Genomic DNA, 13,906 nt, shown 5'->3' with positions numbered 1-13,906 from the left:
TCAAGTACTCCACCCACTCACAATGCACTAGGTATATGTTTTGTAGAGTCTTGCAACAATTTTCAAGATTATTAGCCTAGCACTTCTCACAAGTCCTAGCATATTAGAAAATATTAGTTTTGAGTAACTTCTTACTTCAACTAAGTATCTTTCCAAACTTCTTATTTCTCCTTTTATCTTGAATAGCTTAGGATTTTCATAAATCCTTACGCGTGTTCGAACTTCAATATGTGCAACCTCTTGACACATAACAAAGTGTTCTGTCCAACACTGAAATCGCTCATTGGTTCTCCTCGAGAATTCATGACGATTATTCTATGGCTTGCGAATGATTCATCATGCTCTTATGCATATGATTCATTATTGGACATGTGCATAATTATTCTAATGGCGGAAACATTAGAAACTAACAATCATGTGATCAACCATTCTTAGGTTCAATGAACGACCATGACTGCTAATGGCAATTCCATTTTCATTGACATGAATAACCTACGTTTCTCGTTGATTCGATGTGTATATCTCAATACCTATCCAACATCTCATGATGTGATTGGATTCATCATAGTCCATTTTCATCCAGAATTGAAAACTCAAATACGTCTTTGTGAAAGAAAGTATTAGCTCGTCATTCTCAATGAGTAATGAGTTATAAACTTTTACAAGATGATTGCTCCCACTATATTCCATGTCTTCACATGATAATTTCCAACTTCCACTTAATTCCACATGTTTCCCAATTGACTACTCAATCGAAACATTTCAAGAATTGAAATATATTTTGCTTTGCCAAGTTATTAAGATAAAACCATATACGCTCCCAGCATATCCTTTCAAAATACCTATTTTGAAAAGGTTTCATATCTTAAACTTTATGGAAAGAGATTTAATCTCTAACTCATTCATTTTATAATGATGCGTAGCAATGTCATTATTTAAATGTAAAATTCATTTAATATACGTCCTTCTCAAAATACCCTTTTCTGGAAGGAGGTTTAACCATTTCATTTTCATAATGAGGTTAAGTAATGACACTAGCATGGTTAACAATTAATTTAGCTCTTGTGGATATCGACATATCATTCTTTGCAACTTTTAGTAATAAATCTCATTTATTTTCTAGGATGTAACTTTGTCTCATTTAGGCTCTTAAGTAAATATCAATATTCAAACTATCTGTCAAATTTCGCTCATAAACTAGTCAAATATCTTGTTAAGACATTACATTAGTCATTCTTTTTCCAAAACTTTCTTTTGGTCTCCTCGTGTAGTTATCTTGAGAACATATTCTTTTGATTACTTCACTTGGTCTCTTTTATCATGTAGGTTTCATCTATTCGAGACCATAGATCTCATCTATTCGTGTATACTATCTCTATAGGTATTCAAATCATTCTATCTTGCGTAGATCTCAATTACACAAGTACACAAATTTTGCTTGGTGTTCTTTGTGTCTTCATTTTCTCCCACTCTATCTTTAGAATGAATACACTAGAGATTCAAAGATAGCATATGAGACACAAATAATGATTCTTGAAGTATAAGGAGGACTATCTCATAGGTTGACTAATTGTTTTAGATTTGATAAGTGTACTTGGTGATTGACATTCCTTTAAGAGAGTTTATTAACTCAATATCACTTTATAATTGATCATACACAAGCCTTAAGCTTGTGGACATATAATGAATCCCATCATTATAGTTGTCTATTAGATCACTTTAAGTGAATGATCATATGTTTCTATGAGCAAGCATATAAAGACGAATTCTTAGAACAAGGATAAAATACGATAAAACGGGTGACTTGGGTTGCAAACCAAGCCACCATAATCCAAAATACAACAATTGTTTTAGAAAGGATCAAAAATTTCCATGTCGAACACGGAAATCAAAAAGTTCTAAAAATCCGAAACATAAATTAAAATAAGACAATAAAAAGTCAAGCTTCATGGAAGCTACTCCTAGCTTCTTGATGGTTTCTCAAGCTTGCTTTTCTTTTCCCTTGTCCTTGCTTGGTGGAGGCCCTATTTACAATAAAAAGGGGATACATTATCACAACTTTGTATCACAATACCATAGTTGAATTAGAAACATAAAAGAAAGGATAGTCATTTACCTACTGGAGTGATCTTTCCAGCTTTAGTGTCACCAAGATATTTGGAACAATTTCTTTTCCAATGTCCAACACCATTACAATAATGGCATTTCTCAAGAGGACCCTTCTTGATCTTGGAAGTGCTAGCTTCATAAGTCTTAGCTTTGGTGAAAGTGGGAGCTTGCTTCTTACCTTTCTTCCCATTCTTTTTGAACTTCCCTTTGCTTTTGGTGCTTATGTTAAGCACATCCTTAGATGGGTTAACATTTAACCCCATGTCTCTTTCGGCTTGCACAAATAACTTGTGCAACTCTTCAAGAGACACGTCCTTGTTTTGCATGTTAAAATTCACCCGGAATTGAACATACGCTTTGACTTTGGATAAGGAGTGTAGAATCCTATCTACAATGAGTTCTTTGGGGATTTCAATCTTTTGAATTTTCAAATTCTCGACTAGCTCCATCAATTTGAGCACGTGAGGGCTAACCTTTTGGCCCCCTTTAAAGTCGAGATCAAAGAATGCCGCGGCCGCCTCATATTGGACGATCCTCGGAGTTTGTGAAAACATTGTCACAAGCTTGGAATTGATTTCATTAGCGGTGCCCATTTTAAAGGCTCTCCTTTGGAGATCCGCCTCCATCGCAAAGATCAACACATTTTTCATTGCGGCGGACTCCTTGTGGTAAGCCTCATATGCTTCCCTAGTAGCGGCACTCGACCTAGCATTAGGTTCGGTTGGAGAGGCCTCGGTGAGGTAACGAAGCTTGTCGTCACCTTGGGCGGCTAATTTGAGTTGGGCATCCCAATCGGAGAAATTTGACCCATTCTTTTCAAGTTTACAACGATCCATGAAGGATCGGAGCCATGAAGTATTAGTGAGAGGTGTGGCGTTGGTGTTTGGAGTGGCCAATTGTTATGAGAAATAAAAGCGGTCTACAAAACAAAATTAGAAGGAATAAAACATATGTCGTTTTCAAAATAATAATACTCGTAAAAATTTAATTTAAACAAGTTTTATTTGCATTTATCTAGTGACCTCTACCCAACTTGATAAATGATTCCAAGACCCAAGTTCATATTAACTTGGGCACGGGGTAGCCGATGAAACCCTTATCAATATAACTCGGTGGATTAACTCTTTAATCGATTCTACTTTTAGAACTCTTGGTCGATAAAATTACTCTAACATTTATCTATATCCCGGAACACATGCGACTACGGTCACGAATACTTCCGTTGAGGTCAATCCAAATTTCAAATAAATGTGTCCATGATCCAAATTCACATTAACTTGGGCACCGTGTAGCCGATGAAACCCTCATCAACACGAATTCGGTGGATATACATTTATCACCCACTTCCCCTACGTAACAAGGCTTGTACCCCGGGGTGGCCGAGTGCACTCCCTCGCGAAATAGGTTTGGTTTCTACTTTTTGGTAAGGCTAAGTCTCAATTGTTTATTTTTAGCGAGAGGTCATGTCAATTGATTATCTATCACGTTTTAAGTGAACTAAAGCGGTGAACTACGATAATTATAATTGACACGGTTGATAAACTCGATTAAAATGACAATGCATGTTTTAGTTATGGCGATTTAGCGATGCATGCAACATATAAATAAAATGCAAAGCATAAATTAAATCTTAGTATGACCTTCCTAAAATAGAAAATCTAATTAACTATTACATATTCGGAAACCAACTCCATTGGTCCCTTGAACTTCTGTTTTGGCACGCATCTTGAGGTAACACCGTCTTTAATGTATCACCTTCTTGAGTGGCATCGTCTTCAAGGAACTCCGGAATAATTAAATTACATAACAAATTACATAATTCCTATTATACATTTGTAATTAAAATAAAATAAATCTATTAAATTACAAAACGGTGATACGAGATCACAATAAATTACAACCGAATCGATATTCCCATACATTTCGGGTCATACCAATTAAAAACTAAGGCCATACTAAGTAAAAAAAAATTACATAATTCAAAAATTACATAAAATACAATTATGACAATCATAAATAAAATGCAGCATTATAATATGTATGAACATGCCTAATTTTATGCTAAATCGCCTTTAAGGAGCCAATATCGTATATTAAACGGTTTTTACGGATTTGCGTGATTCAACCTTTTAAACTCACAATAAATTACATAAAATCATATTTACGCACAAGTTAATTACCCTAACCAACTTAGGACTCAAAATTAGTCTCCACAAACATATTGACAATAATTAACTTATATTTCTTAAAATTTGTTCATTAATGGACTCAAAATTACAATAAAATGCCATAAACTCCAAATAAATCATAAAAATTTCAAATAAATTCAAAATTTGAAATTTAAACTCATGAACATTATGGAAAAATACCATGACACTCATAATGTTCAAAAACTTAGGTTAAAAATTTCGAAATTTATCGGGAAAAACATTGTTGCGGTTTATTGGATTTAACAAATATAATCATAAAAACATGAGAAAAATATATATATCAACTTTTCAATTTTAGATCTGAAATATATGATAAAATGCAACATGTGACATTTTTCTTTAGTCATGAAGTATGTTTTAGCAATTTATACTAATTAAGTCACTATTTATGTTATTTTTCATCAAAAATTCATAAATCATGCATAAAGACTTCATTATAGCCAATTATTTTACACACATCTTGTAAAATTTCATGTGACAACATACTAAATTTCTATGACCAGATTCGAAATTTATCTCATATTAACTTATTTTTCATTTAAATTCGATTTTTATCATGAAAAATCCAAATTTCGAGCATAAGAACTCCAAAAATTACGAAACTTTACAGGTCATCTAAAAATAATATATGTGAAAACATATCCAAAAACCACTAGAAAATTCGAAGTTTAGCTAATTTTAGTCCGAAAATGACATTTTTATCATAAAATCACATTTTTAATGCCATTATTATATAAAATGAACAATAAAAATCCATAAATTAACCAAAATATCCTAAATACATTTTAGGATCAGAAACTTTAATATGCATAATTGAATTCGTGATATATCATAATAAGCCCAAATTTATAAGTTGTATATGTTAATCGTACAACTCGGAAAAACTAAACCGATTTGCATGCAAACAACCTAAGGCCTTGATACCGCTTGTTAGAAATCTATATCTCATTTCTAAACATATTCATATATGTGATGAATTAATTTAGTCATAAAATAAAATATTGATCTTATGCATGCAAACAATAATAAGGATAAAGAAGAAATCATCATTCTTACATTGGATATTTTGGATTATTGGGCACAAGTAAGTTCTCCTACTCACTTGTTCTTGACCTCTCCAAATATTGGATGAACAAGGATTCAAGTATAGAATCCCTCCCAAAGAATAATACCCAAGGTAACCTCTTAATAAAATTAATATTATTGATACTAGAACAATATTAATTTAAATAAAATTGACCCAAAATATTTTTGTCCTCTTGGAATTTCGGTCAAGAAAAGGAAGAAGAAGGAAGAAATTTTTTTTTTCTCTAAAAACTATATTTTAGACGGTAGAATGAATGAATATGGTCTAACTATTGAAGTAGTGTATTAGGTAAATTATAGAGAAAACCCCATGGTTTTCTCTATGGCAAAACCAGGTAGGGGGAGGGGTGGTGATGGCCAATGCATGAGCAAGGTGTTCTTCACAAGAGGCACTAGGTATGTATGGCTAGGTTTAGGAAAAATGATTATGTTTTCCACTTAATTAATCAACATAATATTTATCCTAATACTCCCACTAATTCGGTCCATATAAGATAATATGGACTCCATTTTATCTTTGTGAATTTGTCAATTTGTCACATGTCACATGTCATGTAAAATTGTTATGTATTTTTAACATATTAAAAATCAACGCATTAATAAAAATACGTCATATACAAAATCGACTTAGTAATTCATAATCACTTGTACCAAAATAATTTACCACTTATAAATCACAACATCTTGTATTTATAATAAATTATTCATTCAGGTCAATTGCTTCCGTAAACAATAATTTCATCTAAGCAATAAAACAATTCGATTACTTAAACCGTATGTTATTTAATCAAATTACAATGAGACACGTAAATATTAATTCCAAAATCGTCCGTCAATTTCAAGTAATTTAATTAACCCGTATCGTCATACGATCAATTAAGAGTGTTACCCTTTAGGTATGACCTAAGGGGATCAACTGATCACCACCGTCGCACGACAGTAATGTCAAACTCTAGTCAGCCAATCATTACCGATATGTGTGGACCAGTTGACGGTAAAATATTACTTCCCAATTGTATTCTTAAAATGAGACTTAAACATGTGATCATCATGATCGACAGTTGTGATCGCATTATTGTCGGAGGACACATATTCCAACATCATTAATACCAACTATTCGGAACAAGTATTATCAACGCCACACTATACACACTTTCCCATAGTAGAGCCTACTCGGTCGAGTAGTGTCAAAAGGGTATTCTGTTTGGCTTCTGCCGAGGAATACTCAGCCGAGTATGATGAATACTCGACCGAGTAGAGGATACTCGGCCGAGTATGCCCTATACTCGACCGAGTATCCGGTCTGGCGAGTATTATTTCAGCGGTTAGGTTCGGGAGTAATTGGGGATTTATATATTCGATAATCAGTTTCTTAAAACGTCATTTGCAAACCTAACCATTTTACGATAACCTAATCACTCCCAAATCTCCTACTGTGTATGTATCCATCGTAGCTCTTGCATTCAGTCTCTCGTCCCATCGTCGGTAAGTCCTTATCTCCATGTCATTGATGATTTATTTGAAGGGTTGCTTTATGTATGAATTGGGGGAAAGGGAATAGGGAATTGTGTAATGTGTATTTATGTTATATGATTATTGTATAGGAGAAGACTTCGTAGAGGAGCCATTCTAATTGTCTGATTCTCCATATTGATGTTGTTGTTGAGGTAGGGTTTCCCCTACTCAGTTACTATTGATTGATTTAAGATTGTGTTTGTTTTGTAATTGTTGTTATCTGCTGATCATCGGAGTATGGGTGTTGAGGTGACGGTGGTGATGTGGTTGTGTTGTGACGGTTGTGGTGTTGTGACAGCTGTGATGTTGTGGTGTGTGTGATTGTGGTGGAGTCACTTGCGGGAGTGGCTTCACACCCTAGTTCGCCCTTCGTGGAACCCGTCACGGGAGGGGATGTGCACATTAAGGGACAGGGATTGATAGTCGCTCGTTGATAAGCTGGACTTGGTGGGTTGGGCTGCGGTCCCCCACCGACGGAGTGGATTACCTGTTGCGATGGGTAATCCGGCAGGGCTACCCACTTCGGTGTGTGGTCAGTTACTGTGGAGGATGATCAGCCGGTTACATTGTTTGTTTGTCTTATATTGATTGAATGGTACTGACCTCGTTGTTGTTGTTTGTGGAATCTGCTGTGATCCATTTGGGGATGGTGAGCAGGCTTGACAGGTATTGCTTTTGGTGAGCTTGGGCGGTCATGGGGGAGTCTTCTTCACCAGTTATAGTATCACAGTCTCGAGTCTTAGTTACGACTTTGTAGTTGTCAGCTTGTGGACAGCGGGCCGCCCACGGGGGCGCTTGGTGAAGGTCGAAAACAAGCGTTTGCATTTTGTATGGAGTCGCCACCAATTTTTATTGGAAATTGGAACCGTTCGAATACCTCGTGTCATGTCAGGACACAAAGTAGTGACATGAACACTAAGCAATCGTTACCCTTAGCATTCTATGTCTAGAATGACTCTCGCGGATGCCAATGAACACGGGTGCTCACGGAGATCTGGAGTAAGGGGTGAGGGTACGTATTAGGAAGCTCTTTTGATCGAACACCTAATCCCGCCCGCCTCGATAGCGGCCTCTACTAATGATTAGGGAAGTTATTCGTACTTGATATATCGTCGGCTATATGCATGCAATGCAACATCCATTAGATTAATCCTAGCATGTGAAGATTTAACTAAGTCGGTTGACACGTAATTAGCATACAATTGGGTCGAGATAGGATTTAATGCTTATTACATGTGAAAACATACAAATGAAAGGAATACAATAAAAGAAATACAATAATGAAAATTACATTAATTACATTGGATTAGGCGATTTATGTCGAAAATACCTTTAAAACGGATGATTTGAGAAAAAAGGAATAAAAGAAAAGAATTACGAACAGAATAGAAGTGATAATACGATTAGTACTCAATTATACGTAAGCTAAACTAAATAGGTCAAGGCAGAAACGGAGTTCAGGGACAGAACTCATCTGAACAAAGCGCAGAGATCGCGCCCCTCGGAAGAGGCGCGCGCGATTCTTTGCGTCTGTTCCAAGGGTGAGTTCTGGCTGTGAAGCCGGAACTGCAAATCGTTAATGTCGATTGGTGAATTTAATGATGGATTGGAATATTTACTCGGATGAAAGTGATTAACATGTTAATTACATGTGAATGATGGTCATAAAAGCGATAAACATGGATAGGACGAACTGGAAACGGATTATTTACATGAAATAATGATGAAAGCGAAGAATATTAATGAGTCCTCTATTGAAATAAGTCAATTAGGCTAAATACGACGGATATACAACGAATATGCGACGAACATGCGAATAAACAGATTAAACTATATCAATGACGAATTCCAGAAACTCAATATGAACAAATTGAATCTCTAAAATCCGGGTTTGAATTCAATGACGAAAACCCGTAAATATCGGATTATTTAGGATTTAAGTCGGATTTGATGATGATTTAAAATATACTAATGATGAATGATTATAATACATGTGGATTATATGATATTGAGACGAAGAATTAACAGACGAAACAAACAAAGGAAAGAACTTGAACACGAATTACAGGGGACAAACGAAGAAGAAAAGAAGCGAGAATCGGGCGGCCTCACGAAGAGGCGCAGCAGGAACTGCGCTCCTTCGAAGAGGCGCAGCAGTTGCTGCGTCCTTTCTCGATGGTTATCTACTGGAAATCCGCAAAAATAGGTTTTAACAAGGGGTTTTAGAAATCGGTTTCAACGGTACTTTCGACATAAACCTTACAATTGATGATACGATAAATAAAATACAATAAATAAAAGAGAAATTTACACCCTCAGACTTACATGTTGACGAAACGAGAAGGACTAAGATATCGATTAGTGAATGCTCGACGCGAATGCAAAGAGAGTGCCCTCGTAAGAGGAAAACGATAGATTAATTAAGTTGATTGTTGGTGTAGTTGGTCAAATTGGTCGGTCATGCAGCGGAGAGGCTGGTACCCGGAAAGATCCGAGCTTACGTGGTCGAAAGTTCAAGCACGTAGGCGCCAGTAAGTAAGAACAAAGTCTAGAATGCAAAGGGAGAAGAGAAGGGCGGACACTCGCGTGAGAAATATGAGGAGCGAAGGCTCCTATTTATACTAATCACACGACGGAATTAGGGTTTCGGAGACTCTTTGGCAGTGAATCTCAGAAAGATATGAAAAAGATACGTAAAACATGCAGAAAGGGGCCCGGGAAGAGGCGCAGCAGCCACTGCGTCTGTTCCCAGGAGGTTTCCTCCTGCGAAGAAAGATTTCCGCGTTTGAGTTATGGTAGGACGGAAATAATTCGAATATCTTATGAATATTACGGGATATTATTTGCCAAAAGATAAAATTTGTGAAATATGTAATAGAAATATCCGGAACATTCCAGAACATTCGACTCGGATTTAACATTATCGAAAAATGGAGACGGTTTTTGACCCGGACTCCTAATGTACTCTAATTACTGCCAAAACGACCGTATCGGGACGTAGATGACAACTAAGAGGTATACATTTAATATTTGAGCAATCACTTGACGATAATCTTACGAACTGTCACAAATCATTCCGCGAATCAAACACGCGGCCCAATCATCACCGGGTGGTTTGCGGGAGGTGCAGAAATGAGGTATCTACAGAGCCCCCACTTTGACTGAGGCTTGGACAAGGCGAAAGTCAAAGTATAGCCATCAGGTCAATCGAAGATTACAACCTGACGACTATGGCGACGCGAGGCGGCTCAAGGGGTCTGAGCCAAGGACCTGTCGTCGGGAACATTTTAGAGTCCGTCGACTTCCGGGGAGGGTCGTTTAAAGTCCATTAGACTACGTAAGGAGGCCCGCCAGCCATAAGAAGAGACCATACCTGAGATACCCCTGGGTGAAACGGGACTGAAGACGCTTCGGCAAAACTCTTTGGTCTGAAGATAACTTGGTGTCTGAAGGCATTAGGGGTCACAGGGATACTGAAGAAACTTCTTTCTCGAGATGCTTCCGGAGAATGACACCTTTGCCGAACTCCGTGAGGAATAAATATCGAAAGCAGCAGGACGTCGGTAGAAACTGCTGGGGAATCCGCTTGCGTCGGTCTCAAGCGAACTCTTGCAAAACTTGAGGTTGAATCTGCTTGCGTCGGTCTCAAGCGAACTCTTGTTGGGGAATATATTGACGATTAGGGACATCTTGATCGCCATGGAAGAAATCTTGAGTGAGCAATACTGCAAAATACTGCTGCGCTGGGGACAAATATTTTGACGACCTAGGAACATCTTGATCGTAGAAATCTTGAGTGAGCAATACTGCAAAATACTGCTGCGCTGGGGACAAATATTGAGTGGCAGGACGCGGCTGGGAATCTCGCTTGAGACATAATGAAGGTGTGTCAAATTTTGTAAATGAGTAAATGCTTGTTGCGACAAGCAAAATGAGCCTTGGAAGGAATGACAGTCCGCTACTGGCTTGGAAATGCGAGTCGGAACGAAAGAAAATCGTCGAACGGACCAAAAGAGTAAAATAACATCGAGGAAGAGGCGCACCAAAGATGGGCCCACAAATAACGAACTTATAACGAATTTTTGAAAATCCATGTGGAGGGGACAGAAGGAAGAGGCGCAGCAAGAGCTGCATCTCTTGAAGAGGCGCAGCGCCTGCTGCGTCTTTTCCCCAATTTTGGCTTTCCTGCGTAAAAACGCGAAATCAGAGGGATTATGTTCATTATTTCGAAACACAATTCACACGATTTCTTTCTCAAATCTTCACCATTTCCGCCAAGGTTTGATTCAAAAGCTTGCTTTAAACATGACTAATCGAGGTATGTGTCTTGATCTTGCATTAATCTTCTTCATTCGTCGAATTTTGAGCCGCGAAAATTAGGGTTTTCGACCCTTTTGATCGAAAATTTGGGGCTTTTCCCCCAAACGGACTTGCCTTGCCAAATTGACGTTAGAAATGGATAGTAGGTAGTGTTAGGAACACAACCATGCATTCACTTCGAATTTTCATCAAGTTTTGAGCCCTTGAGTGAATTTTGAGACGGTTTTACAGCTGAACCGTAAATTGCTTCGAAAATAGCCTTAGGATTGCCCATTGGCGATGAAATTTGACATTTGGGATCCTTGAATGATGGGTAAACTTTCTACCATCTCGGAATTTTGGTTCGTGACAACTTTTTCAGGACACCTCTCTAGGGCATAATCACCGTTATAGCGAAATGCTGCCGAATTTTCGACTCGACCTTAGAACTAGGCATCGAATTGGACTTGAATTGACCCAATTTATCGCATGAGTGACCGGGTTGATGGGAACGTGGCCAAGGATGGCACAGGAGGAGTAGTTTCAGGGCTTTGAAGGCTTGAAAACCCCTTAACAAAGGCTTGTCGTCGTATGACGCGGCCTGAATTTGCTTTAACGTTGCAGGTGATGAGGGTTCTACTTCTGGGAGAGCTCCCATGGAGATAGATGCCGCTGTTGTTGAGGAGGCTTTAGAGCAGGCCTTCACAGCTGCGGTGATGGCTGCTGGAGACGAGGCTCACGAGGAGGAGGCCGCCGAGGAGGAGGAGGCCCCGAGATGGGCCAACGTCGGGAGAGGAGGTCGTCAGCTGAGAGGAGCTCCTGCGTGGGCTGAGACCTGGGAGAGTAGACACCTCATGTGGGCTGCAGAGGGTCACCTGTCCTACAGGACGGTGAAGAGCTTGGTAAATAAGAATTCACTACTCATTATTCATCCTCTTTCGTTCTTTTTGTCCAAATTTCTTTCGAATTTCATTCAAAACTAAAGATAGCTTTGTTTCAAATCATAATAGGAGGCCGGGAACATCAGGTCGTTCTCGGGTTACACGACAGCGATGGAGCACTACGAGCAGCTGTCGGCGGAGTAGAGGGCCATGATCGAGCGTGGAGTGTTCGGTCCTCTGGCTCAGGTCTGGAGGGATATCGTGAAGAGGAAGTTGCAGGCTAACCTTAGCCTGGTCCGCGCTTTCTTGGACCGATTCTGGGACACGACTTCCACGTTTCACCTACCTTTTGGTGAGGTGGGAGTCACTTTGGAGGATTACGGCATGATTTCAGTCCGCCGGGGCCGAGGAGATGGTGTGGCCGGAGACGCCATGAGGGCGGACTCGGCCGAGGCGAGAGATTGATCGGCTGGAACTTGTCGCCGAAGGTCTGTTGCGATCTTGGGTTTGGTACCCGTGCTTACGTTCGAGACTACTTTGCGGGAAGACCCGGCGGCCGGTGACGATTGATGGGAGGGAGACGGCTCCTCCTCCTGTCTGGTGAGCGGAGGGGCTCGTCGTGGCTTTGGTGGTTTCGTCTTCGATTTACCTCGGAGACAAGGGCGAGAGGTCATCGACGAAGCTCCTTCCCTTCCTTTCGACTTGAGTTCCCTAGGGCGTTGGGACTGGGTCACTGCTGGTATTGCGGTCCTCATCCGCTTCATGAGGGCCATGGTTCGCCCGGAGTTGATGGAGAAGGGGACTTCTCCTGGCGCTGTCGGACCTGGGCTACTATTGGAGGTATGAACCTTCCTTTAGACCAAAGTAAATTCCTTTCTTTATCAAATCACAAAATATCGTCATTGATTATCCTGTTTTACAGGCGTGGGTGTACTCCTACTTTCCGGGCCTCGCGCCCAAGAGGACGGAGCCGTTGGAGAAGGCCTATCCCGCGGTGAGGGATTGGGTCATGTGCCGGACGAAGAGCAAGCGTTCTTCTCACAATGTCTACCGGCGGGACGTGAACGCTCTTCAGCTGAGCAGCGTGAGTATCCCATTTGTATTCATTTATTCTTCTTATACTTTGCTTTTAATTGATCATAGTAATGATCTGTGCCTTATCTTGTTACAGTGGGTGCCCAGACCTTGGGCGGAGTACGCTGGAGCGCCCCCTTTTGTTGCTGAGGTCCTTCGACCTAGGAGCCCGAGTCGACTGCTGTTGAGGACGTCGATGGGTCATGTGTGGTACTTGGGCGAGCGGTTGGCTCGTCAGTGCTCTCGGGACGTGTTGACGGTTCTCGTCGATCCTCCCAGGACGATGTTTAGGGAGCCTTCGAGGCCGAGAGGGAGGCGGACTTGGGCCGGTGCCGGTGGCGACGACCTTCTTCTCGTCGGCGAGGACTACTCGGCGTTCCTTTACGGGAGGTTGGCGTACTGGCCGGTAGTGATGAGTATCTTTCATTTTTTTCTTGATTTTGATTTTGAGAATTGCGACGAAGGATCATCGATTAATGAGAGCTATTTGCCTTTGCAGGAGGTTGAGGCGGCGGGCATCGAGCCCCCAGAGTACCCCGAGACCCTCGAGTACACTGACGCGACCGGGAGGACGACGATCTCTGAGTTGCGTGACTTTGACGTAGCCGTGACGAATGCTTTGGCCTAGATGACGGGACAAGATCGATTCGGAGGGTAAGCCTCCAACTTGTATGACTTTTGTGTAAGAACACATTTGATTGAGTTTGCTCAATTTGCTGAGAATTTCTTTTG

This window comes from Silene latifolia, unplaced genomic scaffold (genome assembly GCF_048544455.1).
Source record: "Silene latifolia isolate original U9 population unplaced genomic scaffold, ASM4854445v1 scaffold_57, whole genome shotgun sequence".
NCBI lineage: Eukaryota > Viridiplantae > Streptophyta > Magnoliopsida > Caryophyllales > Caryophyllaceae > Silene > Silene latifolia.
The sequence above is the reverse complement of the archived record's forward strand: the minus strand, read 5'-3'. Positions refer to the sequence as shown.